The sequence below is a fragment of the Monopterus albus genome, unplaced genomic scaffold (assembly GCF_001952655.1).
Source record: "Monopterus albus unplaced genomic scaffold, M_albus_1.0 scaffold26.1, whole genome shotgun sequence".
NCBI lineage: Eukaryota > Metazoa > Chordata > Actinopteri > Synbranchiformes > Synbranchidae > Monopterus > Monopterus albus.
Genome location: NW_018127906.1, coordinates 3,399,215 through 3,417,055, shown reverse-complemented (window position 1 = coordinate 3,417,055; position 17,841 = coordinate 3,399,215). Strand labels below are relative to the sequence as shown.

Sequence of the window (17,841 nt, the reverse complement as noted above, 5' to 3'; positions counted from 1 at the left end):
CTGCCCCATTTTGGCAATCAAAACTGGGGAAGGATTTTGTCTCTTCTCCCTTTTTAGTTTTGATTTTTACTTACAAGGTTTTGCAGAAGTGTTTTCTTGTTGTCCGGCAGCTTTTATTTGTGTGTTAAAATATGCTAACATGAATAAAAATGTTTGATTTGAGTGAAAGTTGTTACCTGCCACTGTGGGCACCAGCATTAGTCAGAACTGTTTGCTTGGTGAACAGTGTGTAGGGTGAGTCTAAATATCATAACCCACATTTTTTAAAAATAAATGTTTAGGCACATAGCCCATGAAATTGTTAGGTATTTTTAGCCAGATAGAAATTGGATAGATACTTTATGTATTAGAAATGTTTAGTGGAGATAGGATGTCTAGTTAGACTGTTAAATGCTTAGTCATGCTTATGAGTTTCTACAGGGTACATCTGGTCAAGGATAACTAGAGAGAAGAGTTGATGACTGTCAGCAGACAGGGTGTTTAATATTATTATTATGACGTGTATAACTGTAGCCTTAGCCATAATATGTTCTTATGTTTAATATCACGACATGTTACTAGAGGTCTCGGTTGACGTTTCTGTGTAGTATGGGGCTAGCCCAACCGAGGGGATATAATGTATAGGCCTGGTGGGTTCAGGGTCTTTCATCTTACATCTGCCTGTGAGCAGGTTGGAGGTGCAAGATACTTGAGCGTGTAATGTTAATTTTACCTGTGATCCTTTGAATAAATCAGCACTGTTTTGAAGTTACTTGGACTGTCTCATCTCTCAGAGTTAGCAATGGTAATACGAACCATATCCTACAATATAAAAGTACTTCAAACTAAAAACATTAAAATATATAATTATTATCAGGAAGTCAAAGATCAGAGCAATTGCAAACTTTTAAATACTCTGAGCTGCTAGAAAAATATTTTGAATAATTAGAGTCAATGAAAATGGTTAGAGCTTGGTAGGAACAGAAAGAATTAAAGCTCAATCAATGCTTACAGTAATGATGTAAAGCATGAGGACACAAAATTTAATTTAAGGTATTAATTGCTCAATAACTCAGTAACTGTACAAAAAATATCAGGCTGGAACAGTACTTCTACTGTTTTATTACCCGTTGCTTTTAATTCACACATTTGCATTTGTGATAGAGGGCAATTAGGATCTATTTATTATTCACACAATCCCTCATAAAAAGCTAATGAGCATTTGTTTTGACGACAGTAAAAATGCAACAGAAAATCATTTATATTTGTTAACACTCACAGGTCATTATGCTGTAGCCATTTGTCAGGAGCAGAGAGCTCGTTCATTCACTCCTCCTCTCAGGATGGACTGATGTGCCACAATGTGTCCTCCCACCAGGCATCCATCTGTAACTCTAACAGGACATAGTTTCATTTTTTTTCTTTTCATTGTTGTATGATTTTGTGCTGCCATCTTGGCGCTGTACTGCTCAGGACTTTTCATAGCTGTTGTTCCTTCCATATGCCCTAATTATTCAATTTATTTTTTGATGTTTTGCCTTTTGCTTGATGATTCATTATTGATTCATCTGCTGATTATGTTTTGATGAACTGATTAATCCTTTGGTTTGTAAAACAGAAAACAGTAAATGATTCCTGGGAGTGCTAGTGAAAAATTTGCTCAAGTCCAGGGCGTCATGATCATCCTGTTTAGTCCAAGCAAAAGTCCCAAACCACCGGTGTGAAATAATGCAAGTCAAGAAAAAGAACCAGTTCTCCCATTTTAGAAGCTGTAACAATCAAATTTTGGCAGATTGCTCAAAAAGGTACTTAAAACGAATCAATTATCAGAATAGTTTCCAATAAAATATATTTAAGGTTTATATAAAATGTTGTGAAAACGGATCACTTTTAAACTAGATTCTATGACCCTTTTTAAATACTGAGAAGTAGACGGGACAAGGCGGAACATGACGTAATGGTTCCGCTTTTGGTGTGGTCACGCGATTTGTGATGCAGTGAAGCCAGGCATCCAAACATTGTATCGCGATACTTCAGCTTTGAAATGTCGGCGCGGTGTGTGGTCATAACAGACGGTTCGCCAGCTAAGGAACGCTCCAGATAGAGAATGTATGAAAGAAGGCAAAGTCATTTATATTTATAAAAGTGTATTTAATGTTTCACGTTTGGTGGTTAAAATTAGCTTTCATAGCTAACTTGTTTTTTGTAAAAGTGGCTTGTTTCCTGGTTTGTAAAAGTAAAACCCCGTCAGGTGCAATATGACAGTCAATGAAGTATAACAGCCAATTAAAGAAGAGCTGTGACTCATTTGGAGTTTTTAAAGTTGGGTCATAGGCTTAACAACTGCACTGATAACAAAATATGAAAATAATAGTAATGAATAATGGAGGAGGCTGGTCTGAGTTTTTTCCATCATGTTCCACATCCAGCTTGGTGGGACCAGTGAATGGCATGTGGAGTGGTTATTGAGGGGACATATAAAACAGCTCTCCCCCTGATGTGGAGCCCCGTGACCTGCTCAGAGGTGACAGGGCTGCTGACCTAGCATGTCTCTGCTGTCCCGGAGGCCTGCTGGCCTTCACCTGTTCCCTGTCTTCTTCTCCTCCACAGAGTTCCCCTCCTGCCCTGCAACAGACGTCTTATCAATCGTGACTGATTGCTGTAATCTGGACTCTAGGCAGCCATTAAGCAAATTACCTGAATCATTGTGAGGATTAGTCTCATTAACACATGATTAGCATCAAATTAAAATAATGAGTGTTTAACTTGTGATGTCTTCCAGTTGTTGGAACAGCTTGATCAGCCACAGCAGAGTGACAGTGGGGTCTGGCCTTGCCTTTGGTGGCAGAGGCTGACCCTGGTGCAGGGATGGACTTGGGGTCCAAGCGTCGACCGGCCCAGGTGAGTCTAACACGCATGGTTCTCTATAAGAAACAAAACAAGGTGAGTGGAGCACGTTTTGTACTTGGCTGAAATAGGGGCCACGGAAGTTTGGCCTCAATTTTCAAGGTCACATGATTTTAAAAGGAAACCATTGTTACTGTGCCAGCTAAGTAATAATTTAATGTGACAATACTATGCAACATTCATTTTAGTCAGAAATAGAATGTTTCTGCATTTTCAGTTAGGAGAGATAATAAAGTTCCCGATACTAAAGTATCACATACACTATCAAATTTAAGAAGAACGATAGCCATTCAGAATGATTTACCCTGCGCGTACAGTGCTCATACTTTAGCTTGTCACTTGTCTCAGCCATTTCTTCACTTACTCATCAGCATCACTAGATTAATCTCAATTTATGTCTGGCCTGTGTGGGAACCAAGACAAAAACATGAGAATATACTGCTGTCAAAGTTTTAAATGAACACTAAAACAGTGTCCTTGGATTCCTGTAGCTCCTTCTACTGTAAATTTGGTAGCATGACCAGTTAGAGACAAACTATCAAAGCTCTGCACGTCACCTTGAAGCTGGTCTGCAGTGCAGCACCAGGAGCTTTCTCACAGATGTCAATCAAGGCACTGTGTGTCCCCAGGAGATCCCCTTTGTGAGCATGGGCGGGGGGCGGACATGGTTTCTGGGCTGTTATTATAATGCTAATCTGTGTTGGGTATTGTTTCTTGTGGTGTTTTAAAAATCCCTTTTGGTTATAGGAAGAACTCTTATGAAGTCAGACTCATTTTGTCCTTCAAGATCTTTAATACCAATGTGTTTTGGATGTTGAGATGGCAAAAAGCCTGCACTCTGTCTGTCATCTGTTATCCTTCTGCATGTTTTCCTTTGACATGCCATACTTTTTGGTTAACAATCACACCATTTAATGTTCACTCTAGTTCTCCATTATTGAAGTAATGCAGTATACTGTGTATGCATTATGCATAAAAGTACAAATCTACGAAGATCCATGCTAACTAGTGGAAAACACACTTGTGCTTGTTGTCTATTTATAACCCGACTTGTTCAGTGTTGATAACGGGATCAGATGAGACATTCTACTGTTTTCTCAAATCCCAGACCCTGCAGACATTCAGTAACATCTGTCAAACTATAATTAATCAACATTCACAGATGTTGCTTTCCTGCAACCTGTTGACATTTCTCCAAAAAGCCTCTGCAACAAAGAGCATCTGATTTCTTGAATAAAATGTTCCATTATTATCATCGCCACAATCCAGTCACCCTCCATTCCCCTCTATGATGTAAAGACGAGCGAATGGTCCAAAGCAGCCAGGGAGTGTAGTGCACCTTCTGCTTTTATCTCAACAGAAGATTTATTTTAATACCACAAATGCATATTTAGTAACCGCTAAGTGTAGTTAAAAACTATAATGCTAACCTGCTGCTTGGAGATTATGGACCCTGAAAGACATTAGGTTTATCAGAGGGTTGGGGGAGTGTGGATATCAAGCACGCGCCCAGAAGCACGATTTAATATCATGTGCACTGAGTACAATTCCTTTTTGCACTAATGAAAACAATAGCAGCACTAAACAACCCAGCCTACATTTAATTTAATCTTTGAGGGATTATCTTCCTCAGCTAATGTCAGAGTGTAAGACGGCCTGTGAATATTAAATACATCTCCTCTGCAGATGCTCCGACAACATCGGTGGGATAATGTCAGCAGATTTTTTTCTGAGTTTCTTCATATGGGTGGAATTACTTCATGAAACATTTATGGGGAAGCGTTCGCCTTTGTGGAGTTCTCTATTAAGCTTGAATGTCATGACACAAAGGGGTGGAGTCTGAGGATAAAATTTGTGTTAATGGCCTTGTGTTCTTTGGCTGTGGGTAAATTAAAGGGCCTAGCAAATCCATCTTAACCGTGAATGTACTGCAGGGGTGTTGAAGGGAGGAGAAACTCTGCACCACTGTGTAGAATATTACTCTGTGAGTTTGGACGCTTAGGTCTGATCTAGTGTGCAGTAGGAAATAATTAAATTACTGCATTAGTTTAGTTTGAGTAACGTTTACATGAACTGAACATTGATTGCTGTTTGCCACAAGCTCAACTGGATGAGTTCTCTCCTATATGATTTCATGTCACTGCAGACTTTGGAACTGTGCATGAGCTTCTGACTTTTAACTGAAGCTGTGTCTGACCTTATATGCTATTTTCACCCCCACTGCACCTCGATCAACACACAATTCAAGATCTTTAATACCAATGTGTTTTGGATGTTGAGATGGCAAAAAGCCTGCACTCTGTCTGTCATCTGTTATCCTTCTGCATGTTTTCCTTTGACATGCCATACTTTTTGGTTAACAATCACACCATTTAATGTTCACTCTAGTTCTCCATTATTGAAGTAATGCAGTATACTGTGTATGCATTATGCATAAAAGTACAAATCTACGAAGATCCATGCTAACTAGTGGAAAACACACTTGTGCTTGTTGTCTATTTATAACCCGACTTGTTCAGTGTTGATAACGGGATCAGATGAGACATTCTACTGTTTTCTCAAATCCCAGACCCTGCAGACATTCAGTAACATCTGTCAAACTATAATTAATCAACATTCACAGATGTTGCTTTCCTGCAACCTGTTGACATTTCTCCAAAAAGCCTCTGCAACAAAGAGCATCTGATTTCTTGAATAAAATGTTCCATTATTATCATCGCCACAATCCAGTCACCCTCCATTCCCCTCTATGATGTAAAGACGAGCGAATGGTCCAAAGCAGCCAGGGAGTGTAGTGCACCTTCTGCTTTTATCTCAACAGAAGATTTATTTTAATACCACAAATGCATATTTAGTAACCGCTAAGTGTAGTTAAAAACTATAATGCTAACCTGCTGCTTGGAGATTATGGACCCTGAAAGACATTAGGTTTATCAGAGGGTTGGGGGAGTGTGGATATCAAGCACGCGCCCAGAAGCACGATTTAATATCATGTGCACTGAGTACAATTCCTTTTTGCACTAATGAAAACAATAGCAGCACTAAACAACCCAGCCTACATTTAATTTAATCTTTGAGGGATTATCTTCCTCAGCTAATGTCAGAGTGTAAGACGGCCTGTGAATATTAAATACATCTCCTCTGCAGATGCTCCGACAACATCGGTGGGATAATGTCAGCAGATTTTTTTCTGAGTTTCTTCATATGGGTGGAATTACTTCATGAAACATTTATGGGGAAGCGTTCGCCTTTGTGGAGTTCTCTATTAAGCTTGAATGTCATGACACAAAGGGGTGGAGTCTGAGGATAAAATTTGTGTTAATGGCCTTGTGTTCTTTGGCTGTGGGTAAATTAAAGGGCCTAGCAAATCCATCTTAACCGTGAATGTACTGCAGGGGTGTTGAAGGGAGGAGAAACTCTGCACCACTGTGTAGAATATTACTCTGTGAGTTTGGACGCTTAGGTCTGATCTAGTGTGCAGTAGGAAATAATTAAATTACTGCATTAGTTTAGTTTGAGTAACGTTTACATGAACTGAACATTGATTGCTGTTTGCCACAAGCTCAACTGGATGAGTTCTCTCCTATATGATTTCATGTCACTGCAGACTTTGGAACTGTGCATGAGCTTCTGACTTTTAACTGAAGCTGTGTCTGACCTTATATGCTATTTTCACCCCCACTGCACCTCGATCAACACACAATTGAGGTGGCGCAATAACCTACCTGATCTTTTAAACAGTTGCTTAAAAGTACAGGGAGTCTTTAAAGTGTCTCTGGCCAGTGCTCCTTCATCTCATAATCCGACCATGTTTATAAACCGTTGTGCAGTAATAAACTGCAGTAGCATCTGGATCTGCTTCACCCACAGGCAGCAGTAGTTACTTTCTAACACTGAGCAGCCAGCTGGAGTTTCAGAGTGTACAGTACAGTAAGTCGGCCTCGTAATGGCATTTGTTATTCGCTGAAGTCACTGGTAATGCAGACGAACTTGACAGCCAAAGCGCACTAGTGTTTGGTTAGTGGCTGATGATAATTTCCCCACATTGTTACTACTTGATATATGTCTGAGCCCATCTGTGATCTCTGTAGCAGCGAACAGCAGCTCTGACTGAGCGCACTGTCGTGTTGGCGCACTGCTTTCCCCTGCAAGTAAACGAAAAGTCATCCTAAGGACATAGCGGCAGTGCCTAATTGCAGTTGATTAATAAAATAGTAGCACAGGCAGCAGTTGGCATCTCCATTATTATGCTTCTCAAACAGATTAATTGCGCTGAACAATATGAGCCTGCCACCAGTGATAGTGAGACTTTGGATACAAAGGCAGTCATCAAGACTAAGCTCGACTCGCATTAGTCATTTTAAATAGCTCACTCACTGATTACTCTCATGTACAGTTTTTGTCTAAGATGCTGGGACATGTTATGAGCTAGCAGATGCTCAAACTACAGAAAACTGATTATGCGTAATCAATGCTAAACAGTTTACATCAGTAAATTCAAATTGCCCAGTTGTGTCTGTGTGAATAGAATCAGATAGCTGTGGCTCAACTTTTGTTTGTGGACCAGAAGACCCACACACGCATGTACTCCTTCACACTACGGCCTCTGTAGTTTGGGCTGGAGGCTCGTGCTCATAATGGACTTAAGCTGAGGGGAAGACGGGGTCCCTTCCTCGTGACAGCAAATAGCCAAGGGCAATAGCCGATAACTAATGTGTGGAATATTGCAATTAGCATGGCAAAGTACTTACAGGGATCAAATTAAAAAATTCATTAACGCGTGCACTTAATTAAGAAACACTTTTCGGTTTACATGATAAATTATGACACCTATTAAATCTTCCACTACAAGCTGTAATGGCCTTTTTTGCTCCTGGGTATAGACAGTGTTTCCTTTCAGGTTTAAGGAACTCTCCAAAGACCTGAAGAATTTATTAAAGAGTTTTATTAGGAATAATGTTTCCCTGAAGGGGATGCAGGAGCAGCCATTCTAGGGCAGATATGTGGGTGTTTTTATCGTTGTTGCACCTCAGCATCTCGTTTGAACATGTCACCTTTAATTGAAACAAGATTGGAAAGAGCCTTGAGATGAATGAATTGATAAAGGAGAATTAAAATAATAAATTAAGGAGGGTTACATGCAAATGACTTTCATGTTAAAGATGTAGCTATTAAACTAGTCCTGTATCACTTTATAGTGCGTTGTCTGTTTGCCCAGAGGTTTAAAAATCTCCTTGGTTGTCATTCAGCCATCAGTTATAACAATGAAAGTGCTAGTGTCAGAGAGATGGATCTCCTGATCCTTTATTAGAAAAAAGAGGCAATAAGTGATTTGTGTAAGAAACTGAAAACATTTTATTTAAAAGTCAGAAAATATAACTTCTGGGGTTTCTTTCAGAGTTAAACAGTTATAAAAGGGTTTCATTGGCCAACAGTTGGTCACCCACAGCACATGATGTGTAACACAGAGAAAAGCAGTAGTCAAGGTGCAGAAACTCAGATTAGCTGTGCCAATCCAGGATTGATAAGGACTGAAGTACGTTGACAGCGGGGGAGGTCTGTCCTTAGACGTTAACGTATGTATCATATGTGTATATAATGGTCAAGATGCAAGTGTCTGTGCTTACCTGAGAGCAGCGGGTGTGGTGTTCTGACTTCTAGACTTGGGGTCAACACCCCACAGGGATTATGTAGTATGTAGACAGCATTGCAGCATTTTCAATTACTTTGAACAGTTTTTAGCAAAAAGTCTATGTCCTTTATATTGATTTGGGAGCCCTTCCTTCATGGAAATGCAAAGCTATTATCTTTTCAAATTCTTATGACAGTCTTATGAGTGTTTAATAGCAGATGTTTGAAAGTGAACTGTGGAAACAGAGCAGAACATCTTGTGAGACTCTGCATCAGTGTCTGTGAGGCTTTCTCACCCTACAGAGGTAAACACTGTTGTTAGTTGCAGATTATAAGTCACCTAAACACAAGTTAGAGTCTGGTTTTACCTCGACAGAGACAAGATATTGGAGGTTTGTGGGAGAACTGCGTGTGTTGACAGTTGGTGTAGTCTGATGGAGCCTTTCTACTGTTGCACAATATTGCAATAATCTTTTATTGTTTTACTTGTATTTTATTGATTTATTCCTTTCAGTGACCCCTTTTTACAGCTGTATTCTTGCAGCTGAACAGAAACCCCAGCTGATTATGAACTACTGCTGCTGTTGTGGAGAACTAGCATCTTTTTTATTGCAAGACAACAGAGAGCAGAGAGAGCTGTTAAGATAACCTCTGCTTCTTATGATCTTTGATGGATACATCGCTTCCAGTGATTTTCCTCTGCCCTGTTTACCCTTACACCTTTACTTTGTGGATAAATTAACCATATTGCAGAGAAACATTGTGAGCAGTGGATCATGTCCCAGGATCCATATTACTTGCAGAGCTTTGTTAATCAGAGGCTTGGCTGCAGTGTTGTCAGACTGAAATGACTGCATCTTTATGCAGACTCACAGAGATGAAGCTGCAGGAAGACACCGGCTGATAAGCACACTATGTGCGTTGAAGTTTAGCCTCACAGTCGAGACACTGCTGTGCTTCAGAGGCGGCTGTTCGACTCCCAGAGCGGGGAAGCCTCGTGGCCTTAATCATCTCATTTATATACCAAAGATGATTCCACACACCGGTGAGCATTAAACTGATCATCTCAAACAAGCAAGTAAATAAATCTGATTTGCAGAATGACTCTCAGCAGATGAATCTTTTGGTACACAACAGAATAAGAGGAAATTATGTCAGTGCAGGCTCCTGCTGTGGCCTTCATGTGCCAGTGCTTCCTCATAACAGTCTAAGCTCATGGCAGGGGGCTTATTGATCTTTGATTGACTCAAGTGGCCATCCTAGGTAGCCTCTTCATCTTTTTAATTTGAGACTCCCAGTATATGCAAAATGGCCTGAGCCAAACTGCAGGTTCAGTGACTTGCCCAAGGACACTTCAACATGTGGACTGCAGGCACCAAGATTCAAACCTCCAACCCTCCGGTTGGGAGACAACTGCTCTACCCACTGAATCACAGTCGCCTCACCCCCAAGGTCGTGTCTTCAGTGAAGCAGCATAGGCTCACACCAAAGCGAGCACAGCAGACAACCGTAGCAGAGCTGTTTTTTCCCACCACAACTGAATAAAGAAATTCACAGTTGAATTGCTGGTTTTTAAAAAATATTGAAGTATGTAATCGGATATTGGTCAACAGGCTTACTGGGATGGCCTCCTGCTATAGTTATGAATGAATATACATAACACAGCTGCTCAATAGTAAAGCAAGTTAAATGTGTTTGACAGCTGATAATGCTCAGGCTCAGGAGATAGAACAAGTTGTCTCCTCTCTGGAGGGTTGGTGGTTCAAATCCCGGCTTCTCCACTCCGCACGTCAAATTATCCTTATGCAAGATGCTGAACCCCAGGTTGCTCCCGGTGTCTGTCCTTGGATGTGTGAGTGTGAAGATGTTTTGAGCGTGCTTAAATTCATGGTAAAGCATTGCAAGTCTTTCATTTCCATAACAGTTCAACAGTGTGCTGGTGTATTTTCTATGCACTGCTGCACAGCTGAAAATCACCTGTGTGAACCAAATACTTCAGCTTCACTTTCAGCCAACAACAGAACATTAGAGTTGAGGTTAACACCTTTACTTTTCCCAGGCATCCATTGTCTCATAGTGTGTCTGTGCTTCTTAGAGGTGTTTCCAGGGATATTAGACACAACTGCAAATAACTGCAGTATGAGCTTTATCAAATGTGAAAGCTTGTGTTTGTTTGTTGGCTTCATTTGCTGCCTTTGGACCAGGTGACATCATGGGAGTAGAATGTTAGACTAAAAAAATAGTAGGTCTTTGCTAAATTGCAGATCATACACTTTGCTCTGGGAAATAATGAAGAGCTCAGGTGTTGAATTTGTGTACTGCACTGACAGAGAGTTCAGAGTTTAACAGTGCCCTGCTGCTTCTTGGCTGGTCTCAGACCAGAGATGATTATTTCAGCATTGCATGGTTTTGTTACCTTATCTTCATCAACCTTGTGAGTAAATAATTGGCAGTGTGTGTGACAAAATGGCCGGTGGACAAGTCAGGAGCGCTGAAGCCTTGAAAACAGGCCCCAGCTCGCTTCTGTTAGATTATTTAAAACAAGTGTCCGGAGCCATGTGCCATGACTAAATTTTTAACTGTGTATTTCATAATGTTACTGACAATATGTTAACGTGTTTTTTTGCCTCCCCCCACCGTGAACAGATGGGTCCTTTTACTTTATTTTCCACATCAAGTATAATTATTTCTTTGTGCCAAAAGCCACCTGCCGTTCCTTGGTCTCTGTTCTAATTATTTATGTTGGTAACACACAGCAGGACTTGTTATCAGTTGGATGGTATCTTAATAAAGGAAGGCACATCAACATATTGACATCATGTTCAAGGGGAAAATTTATCATCCCACTAAAACAGGCAGAGGGGGGGAGCGGAGAGGATCAGGCTACGTGCCACCTGACCTCCTTTTGTTCCCTGACTCCTGAGTTCCCTCTGCAGCACATATCTGAGGAACCATGTGATGATAATTAGGTGAAAGCCCATTAAAAAGTCAAATAAGAGAGAATACATTATCATTGAGGCACCAGGACTTGATGATTTTCAGTTGTGTGTGACAGCGAAGGACGAAGGAGCCAAACTGCTGCTTGGAAAAGACAAAAAAGTCACTATTTGTTTGTGGCAGACAAAGGGTGTGATCACACCTGGTATTGTTTGTTCTGTCCAATTCACAGAGGTGAAGTTACTTTAACTGTGTTGCACTTTTGTATTTCGCCTGTTACATCTCACATGCGAGAACTAGTTTTTGTAAACAAGTCGTGTGAACTCGCACATGGATTGTTTATTGGACAGAACTCAGCGAGATTTGAAGATTTTACAGACAGCAGAAAAACACATCCTAGTCAAGTCTGATCCAAAGATTTTATATGATATTTGCAACAAGTCTTAGATAAAAAAAAGTTTCTGTGCCTTCCAAAAAAAACCCTATAGCTGTTCTAAAAACAGTTTTCTCATCTGCTGCCTCATAGTCAAGTCTGCATAATGAGAACACAGAGTTCATTGAAGGTCTAGGCTGCTAAAAGTAAGGGAACAATCTCAGTCACCATTTGTACATCCAAGTGCTTGTGTGTTGGTGCCTCACAGTAAGGAGGGCTTTTGGGCATTTTGTCTATTGCTAGGCACATTTATGTAGCTAGTTTAGGACAAGTAATAGCTTGAACAATATCTAAATGTGAGACTGATGGCAGGCTTCAGTTTGGTTCTGCTGGCCTTCCTAGACTAGACTGACGTCTAGATAGAAAGGAGACGCACAAAAATACAGAAAACAAGGATATAAAATCACAATATATAAAGTTACTACAGGAGATTATGAAAAAGCTGATGAAAGCTGGTGAGTTTTAAGATTGTGAAAAATCTTCTGACCTGGCCAAATACAGTAAATGGAAAGAGGAAATACTGCAGAGCAAAGAAACAAAAAAAAAAACAACACATTGTTCTGCCAGTGCTCATTAGGAAAATATAGCAAATAAAAGTAGCAATTAAGTTAAGTATTCATGGCATTTCACAGCATCCTGTCGTGGGGATAGGTCACTGTTAATCAGGGCTCCACTGTTATAAAATGTAGAACACTTACAATTAAACATACTCAGTACTTTAATCCCTGGGAGCTAAAAACAAATACACCATAATTACAATTTGTACTGCTCTGCTTGTTTCTAATGTGACTGGAAATTGGTTCAAAACTATGTCATTGATGATGGTCGGTGCATTATAATTACAGATTCCTCTATCCTTTCTAAGCTTTTCTATCCACCCCAGGCTGAATACAAAAGCTGACATATTACCCCATGAGGGCAGTAAGCCATTGTAGCACTTCCATTACAAGCCAGATTTAGGGGTTACAAAACCTTTATCTACCCATTTAAGAACATATATGGGTTCACTGTATTCGCAGGAGTGCAGTGAGGAAAAGCCACTGCAGAGCTCAGACAATGCACTGACCATAAATCTATAATAGCCTTTAGGATTAAAGAATATGCTCTCTGAGTTTAATTACATAGTGCTTCTGAGAGGTTTCCCCTGCTGGGATGGAGAGGCACACTGCTGCTCCTGGCGACTGCAGATGAGGGACAGACGGCCAGAAAATTAACAGAAGGATTTATTTAATCTCAACTAGTGAAAGTTTTTGTCTGTTAATGCATCCACATTCAAATCCATGTGGTTAAGAACAGGCCAACTTGCAGTATGTCTTATAAAGACAGCAAACACACAGTCGTAGACAAGTCTCTTACACTGTCGATACACTGTTACATGACGCTAGTGCATTTCCTTTCTCATGCATCTTAACTACTTACCATTTAAAGGCTAAACTTTGGGCTGATTGATAAATTGGAAATCTGATCAGACATAGGGGTGTGTGATATCGGCAAATAATCATATCTGGATTTTGTCAATAACAATAAGCAGCTGATATTTTGGATCATCGAAAAGTGTGTGTCTTATACTAGGTTGCTCTTGTTAATATAATTTTGTAGCTTACTAATGATATTAATGGAAACACAGGTGCGTGTGAGAGCGAGCTGGGCTCAGAGGGACTGAGCAAATATAGAGGATGTGTAGATAAGTCACGCTGTATTGAATGTTGGGACTGGGGCACCATTTTGGGAGATATGTAAAGTATTTACCTGCATACATAGTCGTTTTGTTTGGCTAAAAAGTTGTTTAAATCATTTAGATCTCACGTTACTAACTGCGGTAATTCAGAACGGATGACCTTAGCTGACTGTATAACTCGTAGCAGACCTACAGATCCTGTTGACGAGAGCGACAGACTGAAAAATTATTCTGCACCCTGATCTCAGCTCCCCATTCAGGAGCGAACACTAGCTAGCAGCCGTCAGCAGATAACACAAACACTGCAGATGAATCAGTTTTTAAGTGTGTGCTCAGCCCTAGTGCTCTTTTTATAAATACATTTTATTCATTTACATATCGGTGTTTGGCATCTAACTAACAAACTCTGTGTACAACTGGACAAACAACAAACTAATGATTGTCAGACAACTACATAAAATTATTTTGTCTCTCTAAGAGCAGCACTGAATTGTCTGTTATCACAGTAACATCTTTTGTTCTTTCTTCATTTGTGTCTTTTGATCAAGTCAGAAGTGTGCTGCAGAAGCGACGCCTGAATTTATCTTTGATTTACTAGCTGTTTTAAGATATTTATGGGACTGTTTACTGGCTGGGGAAGTGGGTGCACTAGTATATACTGTATATAGAGTATATATATATATATATATATATATTTATATATATTTATTATACATAGTTTGTGGGTGATTTGTTTGAGCACAGATAATGTTTCACAAGGACTTTTAGTGATGAGTGTTCTGACTCTGTACTGTGGAGTCTTCATGTTAGACTACCTGCAATGTCACATGGAGGACTTCATTAAAACACTATGAGAAACGATTTGATTTATAGCAGATCCCGGATCCCTTCCTTAGAATTATAAAGTCTTGCAATTAACAGATTGGATGGACGTTTAAACCTGTGTTGAGGCTGTGCCCGGAATTACAATGAATGGCTGTGAAATGTATTCGAAAGTTTGAAACGACATGAAAAGCTCAAAAGTGAAGTCCCCCACTGTAGGACACAGTAATTCAGAAAGTTATGGAGATGACTTCTATTGAGTACACTCCTTTGAAGAATGTTGGGAAGATTATTACGCTGCTTTAATTAGTATGCAAATGTATGTCTTTATGATCACTTTCCCTCTTTCTTCATTATATTTCATCTTTCTATTTATCCTTCAAGAGTGAGAAAGATTCAATTCACTTGGTCTTGTGTTAGGCCGCAAATTTATTGCTCTGTAATTAATTTCAAATGCATTACCCATTAATCAGACACATCTGCACAATTATGTGCACAGAATTTCTTATCCAGTGGCTGAATCTACCTGTCCATCCTGCAGTTTCACCCATTTACCATCAAAGGCATTTAATTTGATGAATTAGGTCAGACAAGTATTTAAAGTGATATTTTACTTGGCTAAAGCACTTGCACTTTTTAAATGCACATACAGTACTTCTCAAAGTTCTTGTAATCAGTTACTTGGTTGTCTTCTGAAATGTTCATATTATAAAAACAGACAGTTGATTGAAGAGCCCCGTCAGAGCTCACACCATCATTTACCTCCTTGAATCACATGGCTGATGAAATGTGTCAAAATATTTACAGTGTAGTACTTTACAGACATGGTGTAGTATCATGTTTGAGTACTGCGATAAGTACTTCCCTCTTGTGAAATGTACAGTATCTTTATCAGTGCACAGTACAGTTGGTGCCAAAACTGTGATAACAGCACAAAAACCTCTCCGTACTCTAGACTCAGTGTCCTGTTTGGAGTCCTGCATTATGTGTTTGTGTTGATCTAGAGTCGCACTTTGACAGAATAATCTTATTAACTCCGGGAGAGAGATGGTTGAGGGCTTTGGACAAATCTAATAAGTGAATCCTGAGTTCAGATTGTTTTGTTTATGCTACGTTGTTGTTATAAGTTTGTTACTGAGAGAGACTGCTGCCATTTTGCATCATTTTATTTGTATTATAAACCTTCACTCACTAAATTAGCATATTGAGCTACAGCATATTTAGAAGCTGTTTTATCTTACTGTTGATTTAACCTTTACTTTAAAACCTGGATATTGTCAGTTTTTTGATTCACTGTGGCAAGTGTCGGGTCCTAACATGCCCTTTTGTTGAAATAAGTGTTTGGTGTCCCAAAACGCAGAGGAAACTGACATAATTCAATGCCAAAATAAACATTTACATCTGCAAGGGAACCATGACCAGGTGTCTTTAAGTATTTTTGAGGTTTTCCTGTTACCTGCTGAGTGTGACACCTGCACAGGCCAACACAGAAAGCTGTTCACCAGAGGGCCTCATCACAGGTCAGCTGTAAGACGCAGCCGAAGATGAGTCACACCGTAGTCGCTCTGTAGCTCTGCCTTACTTCCTCTCCACCTCTGTTTTTATTCAGATGTTTAATTCCAATAATCCACAGCCCTGGCTATGGTCTGAGTTAATGTAAACCCATAGACTTCACAGGTAAATGAAACGGGACCCTGTGTTGTCACAACAACCTATATGTATTACAGCAAGCAGGAGGGGAGTTGATTAAATTGCCCCTTCCTGTGCACTGCTCTCAAAGCTTTGTTTTTTTAATCACTGCTGACTAATAAGACCCGGTAAAGCACCCAGGCCTGCAATGAACAAGCTCACATTGTGGCAGATCACCTGCGCTAACCTTCTGTCAAGTTACACGGCCTGTGATGTACTGTGACTGCTTCAATCAAAGCAGCAGATTTAAATATCCACAAGACTTTCCAGTAACAGCCTCCATGTGAGATTTATACCCCCATTGAGAAAATTACATTCACTCCCTGTCCTCACTGTTTGGCATCCTTTACTGTTCATTATTATCTTCTGAAGCTGTACAGCTCTGTAATAAAAAGCGGAAAAAAAGGAAAGCGGAAGTTTGTGCCTAGATTGAGGCATAAATTGTCCCATCCGTGCTGTTGCAAAACACTCGGCCGTATCTAATTATTTTCTTTCTCCTCCTTGGTCTCTAAGCCCAGGCATGCTTTGTGACCAAAGCTGTGCACCTGCACTTTATAGTGGACTTATTTTTAGCAACACCAGCTGCATGACTGTAGAAGTTCCAGCTTTGGCTGGTCCATCAGTGTGTTGGTCCACCACTGGTCCGGAGTCAAACATCTTGACAACTACCAGGTTGACTGCAATGAAATGTATGGTCTGAGTTAATGTAAACCCATAGCAGTCGTGGTCTCTGCTTTTTGATTTTCACTTTTATTCACTTGTGCTGCAAACCTTGCAATAACCTCTTTTACATACTAAAGTAATAAGTGTTAACATATTTATTTGTTAACTGACATGCTACTTACTAAACATTGCTGCCTCATGCATTTTATAGGCATGTAGCACAATATCCAAAACTCACAGTACGATATTGCCGCAATAAAAAGTCCACAATACAGTGTTTGTCACAACATCAAAAAATGAAAAAAGATGTTTTAAAAAAGCCAAATACTAAAAAATGTATCGGTATTTTTGTATGATTTTCCTTTTAACTTAGTGCTCCTGCTTTCCTTCTTTATTAAAACATATTAAATAAACGTAGCCAGCTGTGACCGAAGCATGTGCAAAATATTTACATGAATTGTCACTGGCATTGAATGATTGAACTGTTTGTTGTTCTTGTTCTCCTCATTCTGCAATTTGCTAAATAGATCTGACCTTAATGTCCATCCATGTATTGGACAGTGTCACCGTTGAAGTGGGTATTTCCCCCGACCACAGGGGGCAGTATTGAGCAGATTGCTGCTTGGCACAGCAAAATCAGGAGAAGAAGATGACAAGCTACTGGCTGGAGCTGCCTTCTACTGTAATGCACACTGGCTGACAAAAAATAAAATAAAATAAAAACAAAGGCTCCGTCGACTGACATTTCTCCTGACTAACGACTTGGCTGTTGGACAGTTAGGAAGCAGCCCTAGATCACAGGTCCACATTACTTTATATAACTGTAGCCACAGTTTGAGGATGACTGCCAAACCAATAGGTTTCCTTTGTGCCTTGGAGGCTTTGGTTTACTACCTTGACATGTTCGTAAGTTCACGATGAACTGGAATAATCAGAAACAAGAATGCATCATGGTTGGGCTTGTGCTATATTTCAGAGTAAAGGAGACAAACTCAGCGTGTTGTCACACCCTCAAGCAAAAGCCACAGTGGATCACACATGTACCTGTGCACTATTCTCAGGCCAAACTTTCACCTGCCTGTGTGTGAGGTAGATGTCATCA

The 17,841-nt window shown here is 40.0% G+C and overlaps 1 long non-coding RNA gene across 2 annotated transcripts in view; it reads left to right on the top strand.

Moving 5' to 3' along the window:
• The first annotated feature begins 1,992 nt into the window (after nucleotides 1-1,992).
• LOC109957417 (uncharacterized) overlaps nucleotides 1,993-17,841 on the top strand; it is a 66,181-nt gene continuing 50,332 nt past the window's right edge. For both annotated transcript variants that reach the window (XR_002274561.1, XR_002274560.1), the window contains exons 1-4: nucleotides 1,993-2,088; nucleotides 2,409-2,503; nucleotides 2,590-2,686; nucleotides 2,762-2,880. This is a non-coding gene — a long non-coding RNA (uncharacterized LOC109957417). The remainder of the gene's footprint in view (nucleotides 2,089-2,408; nucleotides 2,504-2,589; nucleotides 2,687-2,761; nucleotides 2,881-17,841) is intronic.